Here is a 23075-nt window from a genome sequence, read left to right as displayed (position 1 = left end):
GTGCCCATCTATACGGGTATAATGTATCCCAAAATACTACCTGCCAAAAGAAATCTTCAGTATTATTTTTACAGTACCAGAACATAGTTAACACCCTGGGCTACAGCTTCCTCAGATTGCCATTCTGTATCCATTTATCTGCACTAAAATTCTGAAGTACACTTCTTACATTAGACTTATACTAACACTTCCCCATTTCTGACTCAGGTTTGGTATGGTTCAGGCTGCACATCAAATCCCTGTCTCCAAAATCGATACCCGAAAGGAGTGGATTGAAGGGGGACATGGATAGGATACTCCCCATGAAGGCACTAACTGCTGGTGAGTTTAATCTCACTGTTAATAACAGGCCAAACAGCAGGGAGGTGTCTCAGTGGAAGGTGGGGAGTAGCGGTTTGGACAAAGGCATAGGGGACGGGCATCTGTCAGACATGGGGGTTTGTACGTGGGGGCAGGGTTGGACACGGAAGAAACTTGGAGATGGGTTGGGTCAGACACTGGGGGGTGGTTTGTAAGTGGGGTGGGGTTGGACACCAGGGAGGAATTGGACATTGAGGGATGGGGTCGGACAAGGAGGCGGGTGGTTAGCTATTGTGCGGGTCAGGCGGGGGGGGCGGGGGAGGTGGGGGGATTGGTTTGGACACGGGGTGGTGGGATTGGACATTGAGAGGGTTTGGACATGGAAGAGTGGGGTCAGACACTGGGTGGGGGAGTCAGGCCTCAGGGTGTGGGGGTTTGGGCGTCGGAGAGCGAGATGTCAGTTATCAGGTGGTGCTGGCGGTTGGTCATCTGGGGCAGGAGGTGGTGGGGAGGGGGGGTTGGATTGGGAATTGTGAGGATCAGGTCGGGTCGAGGAGCAGGGGTCGGGTCTGGTCAGGTTGGGGATTTGGGGTTTGGGTTGAAGGGGACCTTTAGTTCAGCTGGGTTGTGTTGGGCCATGGAGGTGGGGGGGGGGGGGGGGTGGGGGGTGCGGAGGGTTGATGAACTAATGCAATGTATGTTGGGGTCGTTGGGAATGGGGAATACCATGGCGGGGTGGATGGTGGTGCTTAGCTGGATCTGGGAGTTTGGGAGTGTGGGGAATGTCCCTTGTGGGTCTTAGTCTTGGTCTTGAATATAATTAGGCTGAAGTTAGACGTGCTTTCATTTCTTCTAACTCTTGCTGAGGAACTAATGATGGTGTTGGCAGGAACATCTGAAGTTAGTGATTTAAATCGCTTTCTCCGATGGTTCCCAGACCAGAACAATTGTCTGGGGGAAGTTAGTGTTCCTGGACAATTGCCATCCAACCCTTACCTGGGAACCTCAGAGAGAGATTCCTGAGCAGCCTCCCCCTCCCCCTGCTCCCAGTCCAAAGCTGGGAGCCAGGAAGTTACAGGTCCATGTATAATAAATCTAAGATGAATCATTGAATGGCTACGGCACAGGAAATAGGAGAAATCTGTGTTGGCTCTTTGCCAGAATGGTTCCCCTACCCCTAGGGAGCAACACGCTGGCACAGTGGTTAACACAGCTGCCTCACAGCGCCAGGGATCCAGGTTGAATTCCAGCCTTGGGTGACTGTGTGGAGCTTGCACACTTTTCCCATGTCTATGTGAGTTTTGGCCGGGTGCTCTGATTTCCTCCCACAGTCCAAAGATGTGCAGGTTAGGTGGATTGTACATACTAAATTGCCCCTTAGTGTTCCAAAACATGTAGGTTAGGGGGATTAGCAGGGTAAATATATGGGGTTATAGGACTGGGGCCTTAATAAGATGCTCTTTTGGAGAATCGGTGCTGACTCGATGGGCTGAATGGCCTCCTTATGTACCGTAGGGATGCTATGATTCTATGATTCCATCTTCCCACCTTCCACCTGCTCCCTGTAACAGATTTCCTAAACAAAAATCTCTGCCAACAAGTATCCAACCTTCTTTTGAAGGTCTTGATTGAACCTACTTCCACATGCTCTCAGGCAATGCATTCCCAATTCTAAACACTTGCTGCATTCAAAAAGTTTCATGCCCCCTCCACTTCTTTTGCCAATCACCTTAAAATCAGTGACCTCAGTGTCAAACCTTCTACCAAAAAGCAACGGTAATGGGTATTGGATAGCTAGGAGTAGCTGGAAGTGATTACATGATTCATAGCTTCAGATTTATGGCCGTCCTGTGAATCACGAGGTGAGTGCATGTCACTGCAATCACTCAAATTCTTTTTTTCTTAATAATGTACGCTATTCCGTTTACCACATTGTTTATTTCTATTTACAGTCCGATTGATTATTTCCCTCATCAAGGTGAACTTCAGTAGCTGGTCGTCTCAGTATTTTTGATGCATCATGCCATCTCCACCGTACCACTAATCAACAAACAACAAAAACAGTTAGCATTCAAGAGAAACTCCTTACAATATATATCACCAATCAGTTCATATTATTGAGTGGTGATCCACGATTGTTATCCTCCACTGCTGTTGTGGACATTGATGAAGAACAGAATTGGGATCCCTCCGTGTGCCCTCCATAATCATTGTCCTTGCCAATAATCAATGACTAGGTTCATTCGCAGAAATAGACAACTTGGATAAGGCACATGTAGCACTTTCCTATAAATCCAGCCAATCATGGAATTCCTGCAGTGCAGAAAGAGGCCACTTGGCCCATCGAGTTTGCACAGGCTCGCTGAAAATGCATCCCACTCAGGCCCTCCCTTCCGCCACATCTCACAACCTAGTGCATTTGCCATAACTAATCTACCCAATCTACACATGTTTGGACATGATGGGGCAATTTAGCATGGCCCATCCTCCTAATCTGCACATTTTTGGACTATGGGAAGAAACCGGAGCGTTTGGAGGAAACCCACACAGACATGCATAGAAACATAGAAACATAGAAGATAAGAGCAGGAGGAGGCCATGTGGCCCTTCGAGCCTGCTCCACCATTCATTACGATCATGGCTGATCATCCAACTCAATAGCCTAATCCTGCTTTTTCCCCGTAACCTTTGATCCCATTCGCCCCAAGTGCTATATCCAGTTGTCTCTTGAATACATTCAATATTTCGACATCAACTACTTCCTGTGGTAATGAATTCCTCAGGCTCACAACTCATTGGGTGAAGAAATGTCTGCTCACCTTCATCCTAAATGGTCTACCCTGAATCCAATAAGAAGTCTCACAACACCAGGTTAAAGTCCAACAGGTTTATTTGGTAGTAAAAGCCACTAGCTTTTGGAGAGTTGCTCCTTCATCAGGTAAGTGGGAGTTCTGTTCAAAAACAAGGCATATAAAGACACAAACTCAATTTACAAAATAATGGTTGGAATGCGAGTCTTTACGGGTAATCAAGTCTTAAAGGTACAGACAATGTGAGTGGAAAGTGGGTTAAACACAGGTGAAAGAGATGTGTATTGTCTTCAGCCAGGACAGGTAGTGAGATTTTGCAAGCCCAGGCAAGTCCTGGGGGTTACAGATCGTGTGACATGAACCCAAGATCCCGGTTGAGGCCGTCCTTATGTGTGCGGAATTTGGCTATCAGTCTTTACTCAGCGACTCTGCGTTGTTATGTGTCGTGAAGGCTGCTTTGGAGAATGCTTACCCAAAGATCCTTTTACTGTGGAGTCCAAGAGGCATAGACAAAAGTCGTAGGTAGAAGAAGGATTGGAATGAGGCACTCACAGTGTTAAAATGGGCGGCGCGGGCTTGTAGGGCTGAAGGGCCTGTTCCCTGTGCTGTGTTGTTCTTTGTTCTTTGCTCTTTGTTCTATCAGAGGCCGAATGCCTGTGCCCGCTGAAGTGTTCCGCAACAGGAAGAGAACACTCTTGCCTGGTGATTGTCAAGCAGTGTTCATTCATCGGTCGATATAGTGTCTGCATGCTCATACACAGACGCTAAAATTCAGACAAGGGGGAGAAAAAGTAAGGGAAGGACGATGGAGGCAAAAAGTTGGGGCGAGGAGAAATGGAGAAAGGCAAGAAAGAAATAAATGAAAGGGAGAGAACAATAAAATTTGAACAAAATAGAATGAAAACAAAAGGGTTGAGGTGGGGTTGAGCAAATCATCTGAAGTTGTTGAATTCGATGTTGAGACTGGAAGGCTGTAAAATGCTTGGCTGGAAAATGAGATGGTGTTCCTCCAGTTTGTGTTGAGATTCACTGGAACATTGCAGCAGGCCAAGGACAGACATGTGGGCATGGGAGCAGGATCATGTGTTAAAATGACAAGCAACCAGAAGGTCAGGGTCCTGATTGCACACAGACCGAAGGTGCTCAGCAAAGCAATCACCCAGTCTACACTTGGTCTCTCTGATATAGAGGAGACCACATTGGGAGCAGTGAATGCAATAGACCAAGTTGAAAGAGGTGCAAGTGAAAAGCTGCTCAACTCAGCATAAAGATTTTGGACCTTGGATGGTGAGCATAGACGAGATAAAGGGACAGGTGCCATGCGATTGCATGGGAAGGTGCCATGAGTGACAGGAGAGTTGTTGAGTACAGTAGAGGAGTGGGCTCATCTGGTTCTCTAATGTCCTTTACGGAAGGAAATCTGCTGTCCTTACCTGGTCTGGCCTACACGTGACTCCAGAGCCAGAGCAATGTGGTTGACTCTCAACTGCCCACAGGCAAAAATGGATGGGCAATAAATGCTGGCCAGCCAGAGTAACCCATGTCCCAGGAATGAATAATGAATAATAATTATTGGAAAATGGCAGGAAAGTGGAGTTAAGGCCACAATCTGACTAATCCTATTCTTACGGTGGCATAGTGGTTAGCGCTGCTGCCTCACAGCGCCAGGGACCAGGGTTCAATTCCAGCCTCGGGTCACTGTCTGTATGGAGTTTGCACGTTATCCTCATGTTGGCGTGGGTTTCTTCCTGGTGCTCAGGTTTCCTCCCACAGCCCAAAGATGTGCGGGTTAGTTTGATTGGCCATGCTAAAATTGACCCTCGTGTCAGGGGGATTAGCATGGTAAATATGTGGGGTTACGAGAATAGGGTAAGATTGTGGTCGGTGCAGACTCGATGGGCCGAATGGCCTCCTTCTGCACTGTAGGATTGTATGATTCTTATTGGATGGCAAAGCAGACTTGATGGGCCAAGTGACTGCTGCTCCTATTTTTTTATTTGTGCGAGGTGTTCAAAATCACGTAAGGATTTGATGGAATCAATAAGGAGAATCTTTCCCCAGTGGCAGGTGGCTTGATAACCAGAGGAAATAGGTTTGAGATAATTCCCTTTACACCTTGAGTCATTATGATCAGGAAGGTGCTGTCTGGAAGGACAATGGAAGCAGTTTGAACTGTAATTTTCAAAAGGTAACTAGATAAATCATTGAAGATTTGCAGGACTGTGGTATAAGTTGTTTTTGCTGATATGAACTTATGACTTAGGGGTTCACTTGTTTGCAATAACCCTCCCAATCGCAAATCACACCAAGTCCTACAGGTGAAGATGATTTTAAATGATGATTTCAGAAAGTTTATTAACCATTAAAAAGGGAAACATCTGAAAAATAGCGACACGATGGCACAGTGGTTAGCACTGCTACCTCAGCGCTCAGAACTCGGCTTCGATTCCTCGCTTGGGTCACTGTCTATGTGGAGTCTGCGCATTCTCCCTGTATCTGCATGGGTGTCCTCCGGGTGCTCTGGTTCCTCCCACAGTCTGAAAGACATGCTGATTAGGTGCATTGACCCATACACAAGGGAAATTTCACAGTAACTTCATTGCAGTATGAATGTAAGCCTTACTTGCGACTAATAAATAAACTTTAAACTCAACTTTTCCTCCCACAGTCTGAAAGACGTGCTGGTTAAGTGCATTGGCCATGCTAAATTCTCCCTCAATGTACCCGAACAAGCACCGGAGTGAGGCGACTAGGGAATTTTCACAGTAACTTCATTGCAGTGTTAATGAGCCGAAGGATCATCCTGACTCGAAACATTGGCTCTACTCTTTCTCACAGGTTTAACCTGTTGGACTTTAATCTGATCTTGTGAGACTTCATACTGTGTTTACCCCAGTCCAACGCTGGCATCTGCACATCATGTCTACTCTTTCTCCACAGAGGCTGTCAGACCCGCTGAGATTTTTCAGCTATCTTCTGTTTGTGTTTCAGCTTCCAGCATCCGCAGTATTTTGCTTATAATCGAACCCAGGTCTCTGGGGGTGCGAGGCAGCAGTGTTAACCACTGTGCTTTTAAACCCAGGTAGCGTGTTTAATTGGATAAGTCTACGAAAGAGTTAGCATAAGCACAGGCACAATGGGATGAATGGCCTCCTCTTGTGTTGTATCGTTCTCTGAATTCTAGGGGATGGGGTGAAGGAGCTGGAATTCACTGAATACCGACTGCCATTTCCATCCCACTTTCTGGGCAACACTTTGGAAATTATGAATGCAGGCAAACCCAGTTAGGTGCCTTATGCTTTGCGGTACATTTTAAGGAGCAGCATGCTCTCCAGAGAATGCACTTTAATTATGCACTTCATAGAAAAGGCAAGAAGACAGCAGGAGAATCATGTCTGTCTGATATCTGTTCAATCAGTAGGCATTCTTTGAAGTAAATGTGCCAAAAAAGTCACTTTGAAATGAAGTGTAACAGTAATAATGGAAGTGGAGACACACGTACTTTGAATTGCTTCAATGCTCTGCTTGCAACTCATGTCAAGATGATCACTAAACCGGTAAAAAAAAGGCCCGTGGATGCACAGTCCTTGACACATTATTAACTCAGTGGAAAATAGTGAGCTATCTGTTTCAAACACTTGGCAAACTCGATCAACTCTGTTAAATGGAGGTGAAATTACAACTGCAATTAAGACATTTATCGTGGAGTTATAGAGTGTTTCCAACACAGATGGGGCGGCACGGTGGCACATTGGTTAGCGCTGCTGCCTCACAGCGCCAGGAACCTGGGTTTGATTCCAGGCTTGGGTCACTGTGTAGAGTCTGCACGTTCTCCCCGTATCTGCGTGGGTTTCCTCCAGGTGCTCCAGTTTCCTCCCAGAGTCCAAAAGAAGTGCTGGTTAGGTGGGTTGGCCATGCGAAATTCTCCCTTAGTGTACCCGAACAGGCACCGGGGTGTGGGGACTAGGAGATTTTCACAGTAACTTCATTGCTGTGTTAATGTCAGCTTACTTGTGACCCTAATAAATGAACTTATAAACTTTAAAACTTAAACTTGGATCAAATCCATTTGGCCAATTGTGCCCTGTGCTAACTCGTGGCAGACAAGTTATGATGGAGAAAACAAAAACAACGGAATATTAAACTTTAATTAAGAACTTAGTTTTACATTTTAAAAAAATGCCCCTAACCCAAAGCTGGGTGGAAATGTACACATAAGACACTGGCTGGATGGCTGCAGAGTGATTCTCCATGTGACAACGGAACTAAGGTGTCCAACCCATGCTGACACTATAGTTAAGAAAGCCCGCCAAAGCCTCTACTTTCTCAGAAGATTAAGGAAATTTGGCATGTCAACTACAACACTCACCAACTTTTAGTGATGCGCCATAGAAAGCATTCTTTCTGGTTGTATCACAGCTTGGTATGGCTCTTGCTCTGCTCAAGACTGCAAGGAACTACGAAAGGTTGTGAATGTAGCCTAACCCATCACAGAAACTAGCCTCCCATCCGTTGACTCTGTCTACACTTCCCGCTGCCTCAGCAAATCAGCCAGCATAATTAAGGGCCCCATGCACCCCAGACGTTCTCTCTTCCGCCTTCTTCCGTCTAAAAAACGATACAAAAGCCTGAGGTCATCTACCAACCGACTTAAGAACAGCTTCTTTCCAGCTGCTGTCAGATTTTTGAATGGACTTACCTTGCATTAAGTTGATCTTTCTCTACACCCTAGCAATGGCTGTAACACTACATTCTGCATTATCTCCTTTCCTTCTCTATGAACGATATGCTTTCTCTGTATTGCACTCAAGAAACAATACTTTTCACTATATGTTAATAGGTGTGCAATGACCTGAACAGCTGGTGACTGTGGCGGCTAGGGCAATTTCACAGTAACTTCATTGCAGTGTTATGTAAGCCTTACATGTTTCTAATAAATGAATAAACATTAAACATGTAACAATAATAAATCAAATCAAATCAAATCAAAACCCCTCCCTGTTTCTAGACAGGGTACTTCTAAAAGCACCTAGAGACTTACTACCATCAACGATAAAATCAAAAGGATGTACTGGTCATCCCATCTCCAGAGTTTTTTAAAATTAATTCATGTGACATGGGTGTCGCTGGCCAGGCCTGTATTTATGGCCCACCCCTAACTATTTCAGACGGCATTTACGAGTTAGGCATATTGCTGTCAAACGTAGGCCAAACCAAGAAAGGACAGCAGGTTTCCTTTCCTAAAAGCACGTTAGTGAACCAAGCGGATTTTTCAACATTGGTTTTATAGCCATTGTTTGATTTTTAATTACAGATTTTTTTGCTGAATCCAAATTTCACCATCTGCTATGGTGGGATTTGAACCCAGGCCCCCAGGTCTTTCAATTACTCGCCAGTTACCCTACTTCACTATCCCCCTAGACCTTGTGAGTGAGGCCAAGACAAGAACTGCAGATTTATCATCCAGCTGGAGTATACAAAGAATGGGTTCCCAGTAAGGAAAGCTTCCCCTGTATCTGTCTATTTGTGTGTGTGTGTGTTCCATGAGGCTAAGCAGCTGCAAGTTTTTCACATTGAAGGTGTGGTGCACAGCACCCCTGTAAAATAGCCATTTTTTCATGTATCTCTCTCTCTCTCTCTCTGACTGTGGAAGTCACACAGACAGCAAAAGGATCACGGCAGAAACAAGAACTGGGGACTTCCGCTGCCAAACCACAGACACTGGAATAAAATTACCAACTACTCACCTGCTTAAGTTAGCTCGACTGGAAACTCAGAACTGATTATGTGCTTACTGAATTCAACTACACCAGAATCCTGAATTGTAACAGCCGCTTGCATTAACATCTCCTTTACTCAATTCAAGGACTGTTCCATTTATGTTTTTTAAACATTTACCTACTTTGGACTCAATTCTCACTTCCTGCCTGTATGAATGTATAGGCATGTGTTTTACCATTTTTCCCATTGCCTTCGATAGGTAGCAAACCCAGTCTAGCTTAATTCAAGAGAGCCTAATTAAATTGGCTCCTTTTAAAACATAAGTATTAGGTATGTGAAAAGGTGCCCATACAGCAGTACGGTGACACAGTGATTAGCACTGCTGCTTCACAGTATCAGGGATCCGGATTCAATTCCGGCTTGAGTCACTGTGCAGTGTTCACACGTTCTCCCTGTGTCTGCGTGGGTTTCCTCCCACAGTCCGAAGCTATGCAGGTTTGGTGGATTGGTCATGTCAAATTCTCCCTCAGTGTGCCGGAATGTGGCGACTAGGGGATTATTATAGTAACTTCATTGCAGTGTTAATGTAAGCCTACTTGTGACTCTAGCTAAATAAACTTAAAAAAAACACTTGGGGAGGAAATAAAATCTAAAAATGTGTGTGGGGAATGGGGTTTTCTGAATTCCTCACTCAAGTGTTTGGATGTGTTGCTCAGACATTGTCTGCTGCTGCTTTTCATTGGCATTTATTTTGCAGAAGTCTGCAGCACTCCAAGATTGCCCTCCCTCGAGCAAACCCATTTAAAAGCATCAGTCCGCATCTTGCCTCTACTTGGCAGCCAATTCTTCCTGCCCCCCATCTCCCCCCATTCTCGGTGAGTTAGTGGTTTTGCTAATTATAAATATCGTGAACCTTATTCTAATTGAAGAAGAGGAGCAATATTGGAATGCTGATCATTTGCATTACAGATTTATTTAGGTGATGGCCTAATGGTACCATCACTAGACCATTAATCCAGAAACTCAGCTAACGTTCTGGGGACCTGGTTCGAATCCCACCATGGCAGCTAGTGGAATTTGAATTCAATAAGAAAAAAAATGGAATTAAGAATCTACTCATGACCATGAAACCATTGTCGATTGTCAGAAAAAACCCATCTGGTTCATTAATGTCCTTTAGGGAAGGAAATCTGCCATCTTTACCTGGTCTGGCCTACATGTGACTCCAGAGCCACAGCAATGTGGATGGTTCTCAACTGTCCCCTCAGGCAACTAGGGATGGGCAATAAATTCTAGCCGTGTCCCACGAATGAATAAAAAAAAACTGGTAGAACAACTGGGGAGATTGAAAAAATAACACTGTGATATTTGCATCGTCCACAATTCCAATTGCCCATGTTCCTAAAGTCAGAGGTTGCAAAGTTCAGCTTTGCAGCACTGATCGTTTCTCATACCTGGAAAGACAGAAAACCTACTTGTAAATAAATAAAAAATAAATAAACATTTCTCTCAGTTCCATACAACGAGGTATGGAAAGTTGCTTCATTGCTCAGACTTTGCGATGTGCATCCAAGGACATGCTCCTGAAGCTGAACAGTGATCTGTATTGGGAAGCAAAGCCCAGCCAAAGAAATAACATTGAAAGGAAACTTCTGAAGGTTGGGAGCTGGGTAAGAAGTTTCTAAAGATGTATCTAGAGTGCTGAAGACCCCTTCACAGGAGGTGGAATAGTGAGAAGAGGGTTGCAAAGGAGGCCAAGGTTATTCTCAAGATTCAGGGCACTGAGAACTGAGTATGGCAGAAAGAATATAACCACAGGAAGATTAATAGACAAGTATTTTGTATTGAATAATCTGAGAGAAGAAAAATCAATGGTGATTAGTGAGAACTGTATTATTAGAGAAATGTGCAGGATAGATGCAACAGAGGCACTTTGGATGAATTGAAGTTGATATTGAGTAGAACTCTGATATCAACTGGGGCAAGTGAAATCAAGTCTGCAATTGAATCATATAATTCCTACAGTGCCATAGAATCCCCACAGGCTCATTGGGCCTGCACTGATAACAAACCGACCCAATAATCCCCTGACATGAAGGGACAATTTAACATGGCCAATCAACTTAACCCGCACATCTTCGGAGTGTAGGAGGAAGTTGGAGCATCTGAAGAAAACCCACGCAGACACGGGGAGGACATGCAGACTCTGCACAGGCAGTGAGCCAAGCAGGGAATCAAACTCGGGTCCTTGACACTATGAGGTAGCAGTCAGAACCACTGTGCCACTGTGCCACCCAATTGGTGAAGAGGTGGTAGAAGATGGCTGTGTCAGGGGAGATGACAGTGACATTCAGATTGGCAACAAATTTTACTGTCTCAAAAATGGCAGAAAACATACAAGGGGTTGTCTTAGGAACCCTCCTCCCTAGTCTTTTGTATAGGAGAGGTTATTGTCACTATTCTGTTGGCAAGTCTATAGATTGTGATGTGAAGCATAAAATCAGTTCTCTAGTGACTTACTGCCTGAGTGCACGTTACAAGCTTCAGGTCAGGTCTCAATGTTCTCTCTCAGCGTCGTCGCTTTTCCGTGTAAGGTATGTAACCATTTAATAGCGTCATCGAACGGTTGTAAGAATGAAACCCTTTGTTCGATGAACTGGATACTGCAATACTATAAATCCCTACACGTATAGCACATGAGAATAAGAATAGCCCAAATAGATCTCCAAGCCTGTTCTGTCCTTCGGTTGGTTAACGGGTGATGTATCTCAATCATGGAATCCTAAATTGAGGAAAATGGCGGTTCAGTCGATCATGACAGTCTACTTGTTGTGCACAAGAATGAGACTTTAACACACAAGAGAGAATTTGGTCAACAGCAGGGCGTTTCCGAGGGTGTAACTCATTTCTGCACCCTCTCTCTCCTTGCCCTGGGAAACATGCATGGGAAACATTTGTGATTCAGTGGCGGAGGAAGATTTTTGAAGGTGGACTTGTGCGGGGCGTAGCTCCTATGAAAGGACGGGTCACATGACTTGGGCCAAGGCGTGACCTGCCTGGGGAAACTGCCCCTTCGGCGATCGAGGGCTGGATGGAGAGGAGTACAGTTAATTAATAGACCCCATTGTTCCTGTGACTTGCCTTTCCATGTGATCTCTTTGGAACTACCACTTCCACCACAACTCCCCCCCACCCCCCCGCCCCACCCCTGCTATCCCTCCCAAAATTGGCAGTCTCAAGGTTAACAAACCTGCCATCACCTGACAATACTACAGCTATTGATGGGATATAAAAGCTTCCCCCCCAAAAGCCCTGACATGGCCACAACCTTGCCACTGAACACCCAGTGTTTGCCTTTGAAGTTGGTTGCACCTGACCAGTCTGCTCTGTGATGTCTGATTTCAAGAAGAAATTAGATATAGCTCTTGGGGCTAAAGGGATCAAGGTGGGGTAAGGTGGGATCAGGATATTGAATTTGATGATTAGCCATTTTCAAAATGAATGGAGTAGGCTCGAAGGGCCAAATGGCCTATTCCTGCTTCTCATTTCTATGGTGTTGTGGCCTCTTTTGTTGACTGGTCAAAGCCCTCCTTTGTCACTGCCAGGAAGATTGGATGTATGAGACCCCGAGATATTCCAGCAATTAAGCTGGATGAAGGAGGCAGACGGATTTGGGAACGTGAATGCTGATGGATTTCACCCATGGAGTTGAGGAGACATTGCAAAAAAATGGTCATTGTGAAGGTTACACTCTGAGCTGTTACCCTCCACCTTCCTCCTGTCACCTTCATGCTCGCACCCCAACCCACTACCCGCGGCACCCCCCCCCCCCCCCCCCCCACCCCCCACCCCCGCTCACCCCCAACCACCCATACCAGGGGCTTCCTCCACATCACTTTGTGCCTTTTCTATACAACCCTTCAGTAAGGTACTTACATTCAAGCATATCCTTTGAGTTAGGAGTTGGAGTAGGCCATTCGGCCCCCCTGTCTGTCATTTGATAAAATCACGGCTGATATGACTGGTCTGAACTTTGTCAACTCTTTAAATTCTTTGACTCCATTATCAATCAAGAATCTAACTCAGCCTCATAAATATTCAATGACAGTGCCTGCACTGCTTCCTGGGGAGGGGAATTCCACATTAAATAAACTTTCTCCTCCTTTCCAGCTTCCTCTCTGTGTCCTAAAATTCTAGTTTGTCCCATAATGGGAAACATCCTTACAGCTTCTACTCTATCAACTCCCCTCAGGATATTTTATGTTTCCATAACATCACCTCTCATTCTTTTAAACTCCAATGTTGCCCAACCTGTCCAACTTTTCCTCATGAGATAACTCCTTCATCCCAGGAATTAGTTACTCCCAGTGATCTTGGTGATGATTAAAATCCTCCATCCAGAATACATACTGTGCTCTATCCACCCTCTCTGCTTCCTCCAAATGGTGTTCAATGCAGGAGGGTACTGATTCATTAGCTGAAGAAGGACGACGTGCCATTATGAGCAGATTCCGCTGCTCGTGTTTCATCTGGTGCCATGAGACTTCATAGGGTGTTGATGCTAAGGGTTCCCAGGGTAACTCCTTCCCTACTGCGTACTACTGTGCTACCAGTTCTGCTGGGTCTGTCATGCTGGTGGGGCATGGGGGTGGTCTTGGTGGTATTTGAGACATTGTAAGAACAGCTCTCCTAATTTTGGCACAAGCCCCCAGATGATAAGATAGACTTTTCAGTGTCAACAGGGCTTGTTTGCCATTTTATTTCTCACCATTGGCTGTGGTGAGATTCGAACCTGAGTCGCCAGAGCTTGAAAGCTTATTTATTAATGTCATGAGTAGGCTTATGTTAACACTGCAATGAAGTTACTGTGAAAATCCCCTAGTTGCCGCACTCTGGCACCTGTTCGGATATACTGAGGGAGAATTCAGCGTGGCCAATGCACCTAACCTGCATGTCTTTTGGACTGTGGGAGGAAACTGGAGTACCTGGACAAAACCCACGCAGACACAGGGAGAATGTGCAGACTCTGCACAGACCGTGATCCAAGTTGGCACTCAAACACGAGTCCCTGGCTCTGTGAGGCAGCAGTGCTAACCACTATGCCACCGCACTGCCATTAACCTGGCTCTCTGGATTACTAGCCCAAACGCAGTATAACTACTCCGCTACTTCCCTCTGAAGCAGCCATTCTCCTGCTGCCCTCCCTTGTGCTGTAAAGTTCAGTAAGGAAAACTGCAGTCCTTACACTCAATGGCATAAAACCAACTGGTGCATGCCATCTTTAAAGAAACATGCACCAGGTGCAATGAGATTCTCCGCAGCACTGACTGCCATTGCAACACCCGAGATATAGGCTGTACATCACAGTGACTGGCTGCTACTCCTTTGCAGGGTCAGCACGCTCTTGTAAAACCCAAACCAAAATATCTACTGTTAAATGTGATTCCACAATCAGGCAGCATCTGCTGTACAATCCTGAGTGTGCAAATAGCGACAGTAAACAGCCAATTTAGGATAATCAGTTGAGCTCATTATGTAAATAATTTACACCTGCAAATACACATGAACCCAATCTTAGCAAGAAAAGGAAAATGTTTAAGATTTGTTGGTTTTTGGAATTATCCGGAAGCTTGAGGGGCCTATAGTTCCCGACTGCTTTCTCCATGGAGGTGCCTTGGTCAAAGAGAGTTGAATTGCTAACCAATCAGCACCCTATAATATAAGAACAACACAGCACAACACAGCACAGGAAACAGGCCCCTCAGCCCTACAAGTCTGCGCCGCCCATTTTAACACTCAGTGAGTGCCTTATTCCAATCCTTCTTCTACTTACGACGGTTGTCTACGCCTCTTGGGCTCCACAATAAAGGGTGCAAATTTAGAGGATTATATGTGCGCCAGATTAAGGGACGTCTAATTTAGGGACAATTTATTAACACCAATCAGCCTAAAAGCACGTTTTTGGGGTGTGGGAGGAAACCGGAGCACCCGGAGAAAACCCACGCAAGCACGGGGAGAATGTGCAAATTCCCACAGACACTGACCCAAGTAAGAGATCCGACCTGGGTCCCTGTATCTGCACAGCAAACAGTGATAGTCACTGAGCTGTCGTGTTGCTCGTCAGTTGGTCCAGTTTAAGTGTACATTAATGACGTGAAGCACTAGGCAACTCTCGAAGCAACATCCAAGAGCAGCCCTTGCACAACCCACCGTGTGTATGCCCCTTGTTGGCCTTAAGTTATGATCATTTGAAATTTGGTATTCTTGCATTTGTCCTGATAAGTGCAAAACAAAGAAATAAACCTCAGTAACATGTCAGCAGTATTATTGTACGTGTGACCAGGAGGGCATCTGCTTTAGAATTCCACCAGCTAGTGTCCTCAGTCACAGCTTTTTCTATTCTTCTCTCTTTCATTATGAAATCATTTTTCCATCTGCCCTATTAATCTGTCACTGCACAGGCATGATGAATGATTAAGGATATTCATTTTCAGCAGTGTATCTCTTCCCAGCACAGACAACTCTGTGTGTGTGTGTATGTGTGAATAGTCAGGAGAAAAGTTAGCTCAATGTTAACTGCTTGTTTCACATTGTAAATAACTTGCTTTGCACACACAAGAATCATATGGAAAATTGAGGTCCAGTGGAAGAGAATCTGCAAATCTGGGACATTAAGGTGGGGAGGCGATGGCCCGGTGGTATTATCGCTGGGCTGTTACTCAGCTAATGCTCTGGGGAGCTGGGTTGAAATCCTGCCATAGCAGGTGGTGGAATTTAAATTCAATTTTTTAAAAATCTGGAATTAAGAATCTGCTGATGACATAAAATCATTATTGGAAAATCACATCTGGTTCATTCATCTCCTTTAGGGAAGGAAATCTGCTGTCTTTACCTGGTCTGGCCTACATGTGACTCAGCTCCGTGGTTGATTCTAAACTGTCTTCTGAAATGGCCTACCAAGCCATTCATAGAATCATTACAGTGCAGAAGGAGGCCATTCAGCCCATTGAGCCTGCACCCACTATCTCACATATTTCCCTATTAATCCCTCTAATTTATGCATCCTGGGACACTAAGGGACAATTTAGCATGGTCAACGCACCTAACCTGCACATCTTTGGACTGTGGGAGGAATCTGGGGCACCCAGAGGAAACCCACACAGACATGGGGAGAATGTGCAAACTCCACACAGACAGAGACCCAAGCCGAGAATCGAACCAAGGCCCCTGGAACTGTGAGGCAGCAGTGCTAACTACTATGCCATTGTGCCGTCCTCAGTTTAAGGACAACTAGGGATGGGCACTAAATGCTGGCGAACTATTGATGCCCATGCCTCATGAATGAATATTAAAAAAAACAAGGTCTCCAAAGTAGCCACCACCCTTCCCATGGTGATCTCCAGGTGGTTACAGCTCGGAGCCACAGGATCAAACAGAACGTGAAAGGACTCTGCCATCCTTCTGCTGACTGCCTCTTGCAGATCGATTTGTCATCAGCTGTCCCATCCCCAGGAGATTAGAGAAGACCCTTTGCAGGGATCTTCTCGTCAGCTAACTCAGACTCAGTGGCTCCCTGATTTCCAGCAGTCCTCGAAGTGTCAGAGACTTGTCACTGCCTCCGTCTGCTGCAAAGACTTGTCAGCGAAGTTTTCTCCAGAATGTGACCCTGAGCCGTGACCCACCAGGGTGGGAGTCTCTGTGCTGGTGAAGGGTGCAGGGAAATGCAGTGATGGCTCTTTCTCTGATGCATCTGTAGCATCCTCCTCTGAGGCAGCCTCAGGGCTGAGATTTGTGGCAGCTCCGGTGATGTGTTTGGGCCAGCTAGTGGTGATAAGAGAAAGAAGACAGGTTTAAGTCGTAGGCAGACAGAGTACAACATTGCATATCACTCGCATTATGTGGCCAACTCGTGGAGGGCTCATCCATACTGTCTTACTGGGAGAGACTGATCTCACCTTTCCCTCAGGAGAGTTATTTATCTTCACGTCCCAAATCCTCAAACTGGGGCAGCTCCTGGATGCCTGCCATCCCATCTGAGATGCCACCCTCCCAGTATGGGTGAGCTTAGCCTGCATGAAGGTCAATGGAATACAACGTGTTGAAAAGGATTGCAGGAAAATTTGGAAAGCTGTGTATGTTGAACTCCCCCCTAGTCAGGGCTGATGACGGAGTTTGTGCAGGATAGGTGAGAGCCCAGCAATGCCTCTACTTTCTCAGAAGACTAAGGAAATTTGGCATTTTAGATGTTGTCTACATGGACTTTTAGCAAGGCCTTTGACAAGGTACCGCATGGTAGGTTGTTGCATAAGATTAAATCTCATGGGATCCAGGGTGAAGTATCTAAACGGATACAAAATTGGCTTCTAGACAGAAGCCAGAGGGTGGTTGTAGAGGGCTGTTTTTCAAACTGGAGGCCTGTGACCAGCGGTGTGCCTCAGGGTTCAGTGCTGGGTCCACTGTTATTTGTCATTTATATTAATGATTTGGATGAGATTATGTGAGGCATGGTTAGTAAGTTTGCAAATGATACTAAGATTGGTGGCATGGTGGACAGTGAAGAAGGTTATCTCCAATTGCAAAGGGATTTTGATCAATTGGGCCAGTGGGCTGACAAATGGCAGATGGAGTTTAATTTAGACAAATGTGAGGTGATACATTTTGGTAAATTGAACCAGGGCAGGACTTATTCAGATAATGGTAGGGTGTTAGGGAGAGTTACAGAACAAAAAGACCTAAGGGTAAATGTTCATAGCGCCTTGAAAGTGGAGTCACAGGTGGACAGAGTGGTGAAGAAAGCAGTCAGCATGCTTGGTTTCATCGGTCAGAACATTGAATACAGAAATTGGGATGTCTTGTTGAAGTTGTACAAGACATTGGTAAGGCCACACTTGGAATACTGTGTATAGTTCTGGTCATCCTATTATAGAAAGGATATTATTAAACCAGAAAGTGTGCAGAAAAGATTTACTAGGACGCTACTGGGACTTGATTGTTTGAGTTATAAGGAAAGGTTGGATAGACTGGGATGTTTTTCTCTGGAGCTTAGAAGGCTGAGGAGTACCTTATAAAGGTCTATAAAATAATGAGGGGCATAGATAACATTTTCCCAAAGGTAGGGGAGTCTAAAACTAGACAGCATAGGTTTAAGGTGAATGGGGAGACATACAAAAGTGTCCAGAGGGCCAAATGTTTCATACAAAGGGTGGTGAGTGTCTGGAACAAATTGCCAGAGATAGTATTAGAGGCGGGTAGAATCTTGTCTTTTAAAAAGCATTTAGATAGTTTCATGGATAAGTTGGGTACAGAGGGATATGGGCCAAATGCGAGCAATTGGGATTAGCTTAGGGGTTTAAAAAAATGGCGGCATGGATAAGTTGGGTCGTAGGGTCTGTTTCCATGCTGTAAACCTCTATGTCTCTATGAAAGCACAGGTGAGGTCTCAGAGGATTGGAGAATAGTCAATGTTGTTCCTTTGTTTAAGAAGGGTAAGAATAATCCAGGTAGTTACAGGCTGGTGAGCCTTACTTATTTCCCTACTTAGGGAAATTATTGGAGAGGATTCTTCGAGATGGATTTACTCCCACTTAGAAATAAGTAGGCATATTAGTGAGAGAGAACATGGTTTTGTGAAGGGGAGGCTGTGTCTCATTAACTTGATTGAGTTTTTCGAGGAAGTGACAAAGATGATTGATGAGGGTAGGGCAATGGATGTTGTCTGCATGGACTTCAATAAGGCCTTTGACAAGGTCCCCCATGGCAGACTGGTAGAGAAGGTGAAGTCACATGGGATCAGAGGTGAGCTGGCACAGTCAAAGAAGGCAGAGAGTAGCAATGGAAGGGTGCGTTTCTGAATGGAGGGCCTTGACAAGTAGGGTTCCTCAGGGATCAGTGCTGGGACCTTTGCTGTTTGTAATATATATGTATATAGGAAAATGTAACTGGATTGACACAAAGGTTGGTGGATTTGCAAATAGTGATGAGGACCATCAAAGGATACAGCAGAATATTTCCAGCAGTATCATTCCAGATCAAAATTAGCTCCTTTCGTCGTCCTGTAGCCAGGTACTTGCCATCTGATAAGATTACGAATTAAAAATCTGTCTGTCTCCTCCTTAAACTTACTCAATATTCCAGCATCCACCACACTCTAGGATAATTAATTCCAGATTTACCACCCTTTGAGAGAAGTAGTTTCTCCACATCTCCATTTTAAATCTGTTACACCTTATCCTAAAGCCATGACCTCTTTTTCTAGATTGCCCAACAAGAGGAAGCATCCTCTCCACGTCTACTTTATCAAAGCCTTTTATCATTTTGTACGCCTCAGTTAGATCTTTTCTCATTCTCTTAAACTCCAGGTCTCCATGGAAATCGCTATGTTGCCAATATTGACCTCAGCATGTCAGCACTGCTCAACCTGTCTTCATAAGGGAAACCCCTCAGCTCTGGAATCAATTTGGGGCGGCACGGTGGCACAGTGGTTAGCGCTGCTGCTTCACAGCTCCAGGGCCCTGGGTTTGATTCCTGGCTCGGGTCACTGTCTGTGTGGAGTTTGCACATTCTCCTCGTGTCTGCGTGGGTTTCCTCCGGGTACTCCGGTTTCCTCCCACAGTCCAAAGATTAGGTTGATTGGCCATGCTAAGAAATTGCCCTTAGTGTCCAGGGGTATGTAAGTTAGAGGGATTAGTGGGTAAATATGTAGGGATATGGGGGTAGGGCCTGGGTGGGATTGTGGTTGGTGCAGACTCGATGGGCCGAAGGGCCTCTTTCTGCACTGTAGGGTTCTATGATTCTATGAATCGAGTGAGCCTCCTCTGAACTGCCTCCAATGCCTCTACTTATACCTCTTCGGGCTCAAAGATAGAGGAATATAGGCGGAAGCCGGGATCAGGATATTCAGTTTGATGATCAGCCATGATCTAAATAAATGACGAAGCAGACTCGATGGCCCACTCCTGCTTCTAGTTTCTATGCTTTTGCCCTTTCTCAATAAGGGGACCAAATGTGTACACAAAACTCCAGGTACGGAATCACTAATGCCTAACAGATAAATGATCTCATCTGTTCTGTCAGGATAAGTCAACCAGGGCCACAGTCTCGACTCTCACACTTAAAAGCCCGTAACATATTCTCAGAATGGCACTCCACAGGGATTTGACACATTGCCAGCTCAAGGGATGTCACCACTCTCTCTCTCTGTCACACATATCATCACATCTCCATCTGGCCTCATATCCTCTGTTGGTCACATCTTCATCCGATGCATGACTCCACTCACTACTCATAGCCTCTTCAGTCTCTTTGTGCAGGACAAGCTCACCCACAGTAGAAGGGAGAGGCTCCCGACTGATGATGGAAAAGCGGGAATAAAATCTTTCACTGCCTTAGAGGAGCAAGTTACTGAACTGCTGGGCCAAATGGCCTCCTTCTGCACTGGAAGCATTCTATGGAGAGGACTGGAACTGCTCATGCTAATAAGTTTATAAGTTTATTTATTAGTGTCACAAGCAGCACATAGCGGCACGGTAGCATAGTGTTAGCACAGCTGCCTCACAGCACCAAGGACCCTGGTTCAACTACAGCCTTGGATCACTATCAGTGTGGAGTTTGCAAGTTTCCCCTGATCTGTGTGGGTTTCCTCCGGGTGCTCCAGTTTTTTTCCACAGTTTGAAGATGTGCAGGTTAGGTTGATTCGCCACCTTCAATTGGCCCCCGTGTCGGGGGATTAGTAGGGTAAATATGTGGGGTTACAGGATTAGGGTCTGGGTGGGATTCTGGTGGGTGCAGACTCGATGGGCCTATCTTAAGAGATTCTATGAAGTAGGCTTACACTAACTCTGCAATGAAGTTACTGAGAAAATCTCCTAGTTGCTGCGGTCCGGCACCTGTTCAGGTACACTGAGGGAGAAATTAGCATGGCCAATGCACCTAACCAACATGTCTTTTGGACAATGGGAGGAAACTGGAGCACCCAGAGGAAACCCATGCACACCAGGGAGAATGTGCAAACTCTACATACAGTGACCCGAGGCTGGAATTGAACCTGGGTCCCTGAAGTTGTGAATCAGCAGTGCTGCCCGTAACAGTGGGGCCACTGACAAATGCCCAAATGGGGATCCTGCACCAGCTGATGCTCAGACAATGAATCTATGAGTTCACAGTCCTGTTTGTGAATCATCTGCCTCCATGCACTCATTTTCTCTGCTGTCTCACAGCCGCCACAAGACAGGCCCTCATCCCCAGACCTAAGGAAAGTCCACATGAGGATGCTTCAGAAGTACGTGCAGGAGACTCTTTGAAGTGTTCACCCACCACACAGAAACACATACCTTGGTGGGGCCTAGATTAAGAACTGCCTCTTGTCACAGTCTGTTGAGCACAGCACAGGCCCTGGTCCACAGCAGTCAGAAGCATCCAAGGTGGCCAGTATATGGATGACAGTGGGAGGCCAGGATTCAACTGTCTAAGTCAGATGACGAGTCTCTGAACTCAGTCATAATTTAGATTGTCAGCTACCTTCCACGGATCACAATGTACATTGGAGGAGTCCACCCACATTCCGTCTGAGGTAATAGCACCGGCATGCTGACACGCTGGGGTTAATACTGGCAGGATGGCGGCTTCCACGGAGAGCTTGAGCCAAGTCTGTGTTGTTGCGGCGATTGAACTCCAACATTGGCAACATTGGTGACATTCAGCCATGGCTACGTAAGAGGGAACAAGCCTGCTCGATTTCACTCCAACTGTCCATTCCTCTCAAGAGTATAGCCAGGCTCCTTCTAGAACCCATAGGAACGAAGACCAGCAGCTGGACCCTCGAGTGACATTCACATAGGTGGGTTTAATATTACACTCACAAGAATGAACTTCATTGTTCAATTTTCCTGGTTCCCTGCATTGTCACTGGACTGACACTGGACTGATGTGCCTTCCCCCTCTCTGGACTGGTACAAGTATTTGCAAGCTTAGCATTTAAACTGAAGCACTCCTTTGCTCTATCAGTCTCCCATTCAGGCCCCAATTTGCTTGTCATCCTGTGAGAGACTCTGTCCTTATTCTGGTCCAGAGAACCCTTCCGTCTGCACCCTTCCAGTATGTGTCTGAGTACAACCTTTTCCATACCCCCCGCCCCTCCCCGAAGGCCTTGCCTTGTAGCCTCTTCCCTTGCCCGTCTGCTTTTCCCTTTCCCTCCCTCACATCTGAGCACCAACCCCCTCCCAGCTACACTTTAACTGATGTCTGGGTCTGGAACATAGAGCCTTGTCTCTGAAAGCCCCCTGGAAGTGAGATGTCTGGAGTACTACACAATGCAAGGTTGGCGAATGAACCTTAGAATCATGAGCCAAGTGCAAGTCTCCTGATCCAAATCACTTGTATACAATTGTAAAACATGGAATGCTATTGATACAGCAATATTGATCATTGAGTGGCGGGGCTGTTCCGACAGGGACTCTTCATAATGAGTATTCATGACATTCAAATCTGTTCACAGTGGTATAGCGGTTAGCACTGCCGCCTTACAGCGCCAGGGATTTGGGCTTTGATTCCGGCTGAGGTAACTCTCTGTGCAGAATCTGCATGTTCTCCCCGTGTCTGTGTGGGTTTCTTCCAGCTGCTCTGATTTCCTCCCACGTCCGAAAGATGCGCTGGTTAGGTGCATCGGCCATGCTAAATGTACCCAAACAGGTGCTGGAGTGTGGCGACTAGGGGATTTTCACAGTAACTTAATTGCAGTGTTAATATAAGGCTACTCATAATGCTAATAAATAAACTTTAAAACATGACACGCCATCATTAAATTCTGGAGCGAATGATCAGAAACTGCTTTTATCACAATGTAAAATAGATTTTCCTGATTTCCATGATGCCCACAGCAGGAGTGGTAAACCTTGCTCCAAATTTGAAAATGCCTGAAACTTTGGCATCAGCCAACATTCTTGCTGCCTGCATCAGTCTGCTGTGTCTAAGAGCCAACCCTGTCAAAACAGTGGCTGACTACGTAGTGACCCACTCTGCTGTGACTTATAATTCCCCTCTGCCATTCAATCACGTGGACAGCACGCATACCAGGAAAGTTCTGTTACCAACAGAAAAGTGGTGCCGCAAGCTACTGGTGTTCTGAAACAGTGTGTGGGTTGCTTTGCGGGGAGTCCTTCAGTACTCAGTGGAGTAAGTGTGGTGGAGCTGTCCTGCAGCCTCCATCATTTTTTCGACTCATTCATGGGGTGTGTGTGTCACTGCTTA

Source organism: Carcharhinus amblyrhynchos, chromosome 1 (assembly GCF_965287045.1).
Source record: "Carcharhinus amblyrhynchos chromosome 1, sCarAmb.v2.hapA, whole genome shotgun sequence".
Taxonomy (NCBI): domain Eukaryota; kingdom Metazoa; phylum Chordata; class Chondrichthyes; order Carcharhiniformes; family Carcharhinidae; genus Carcharhinus; species Carcharhinus amblyrhynchos.
This window is presented reverse-complemented; position numbering follows the sequence as displayed.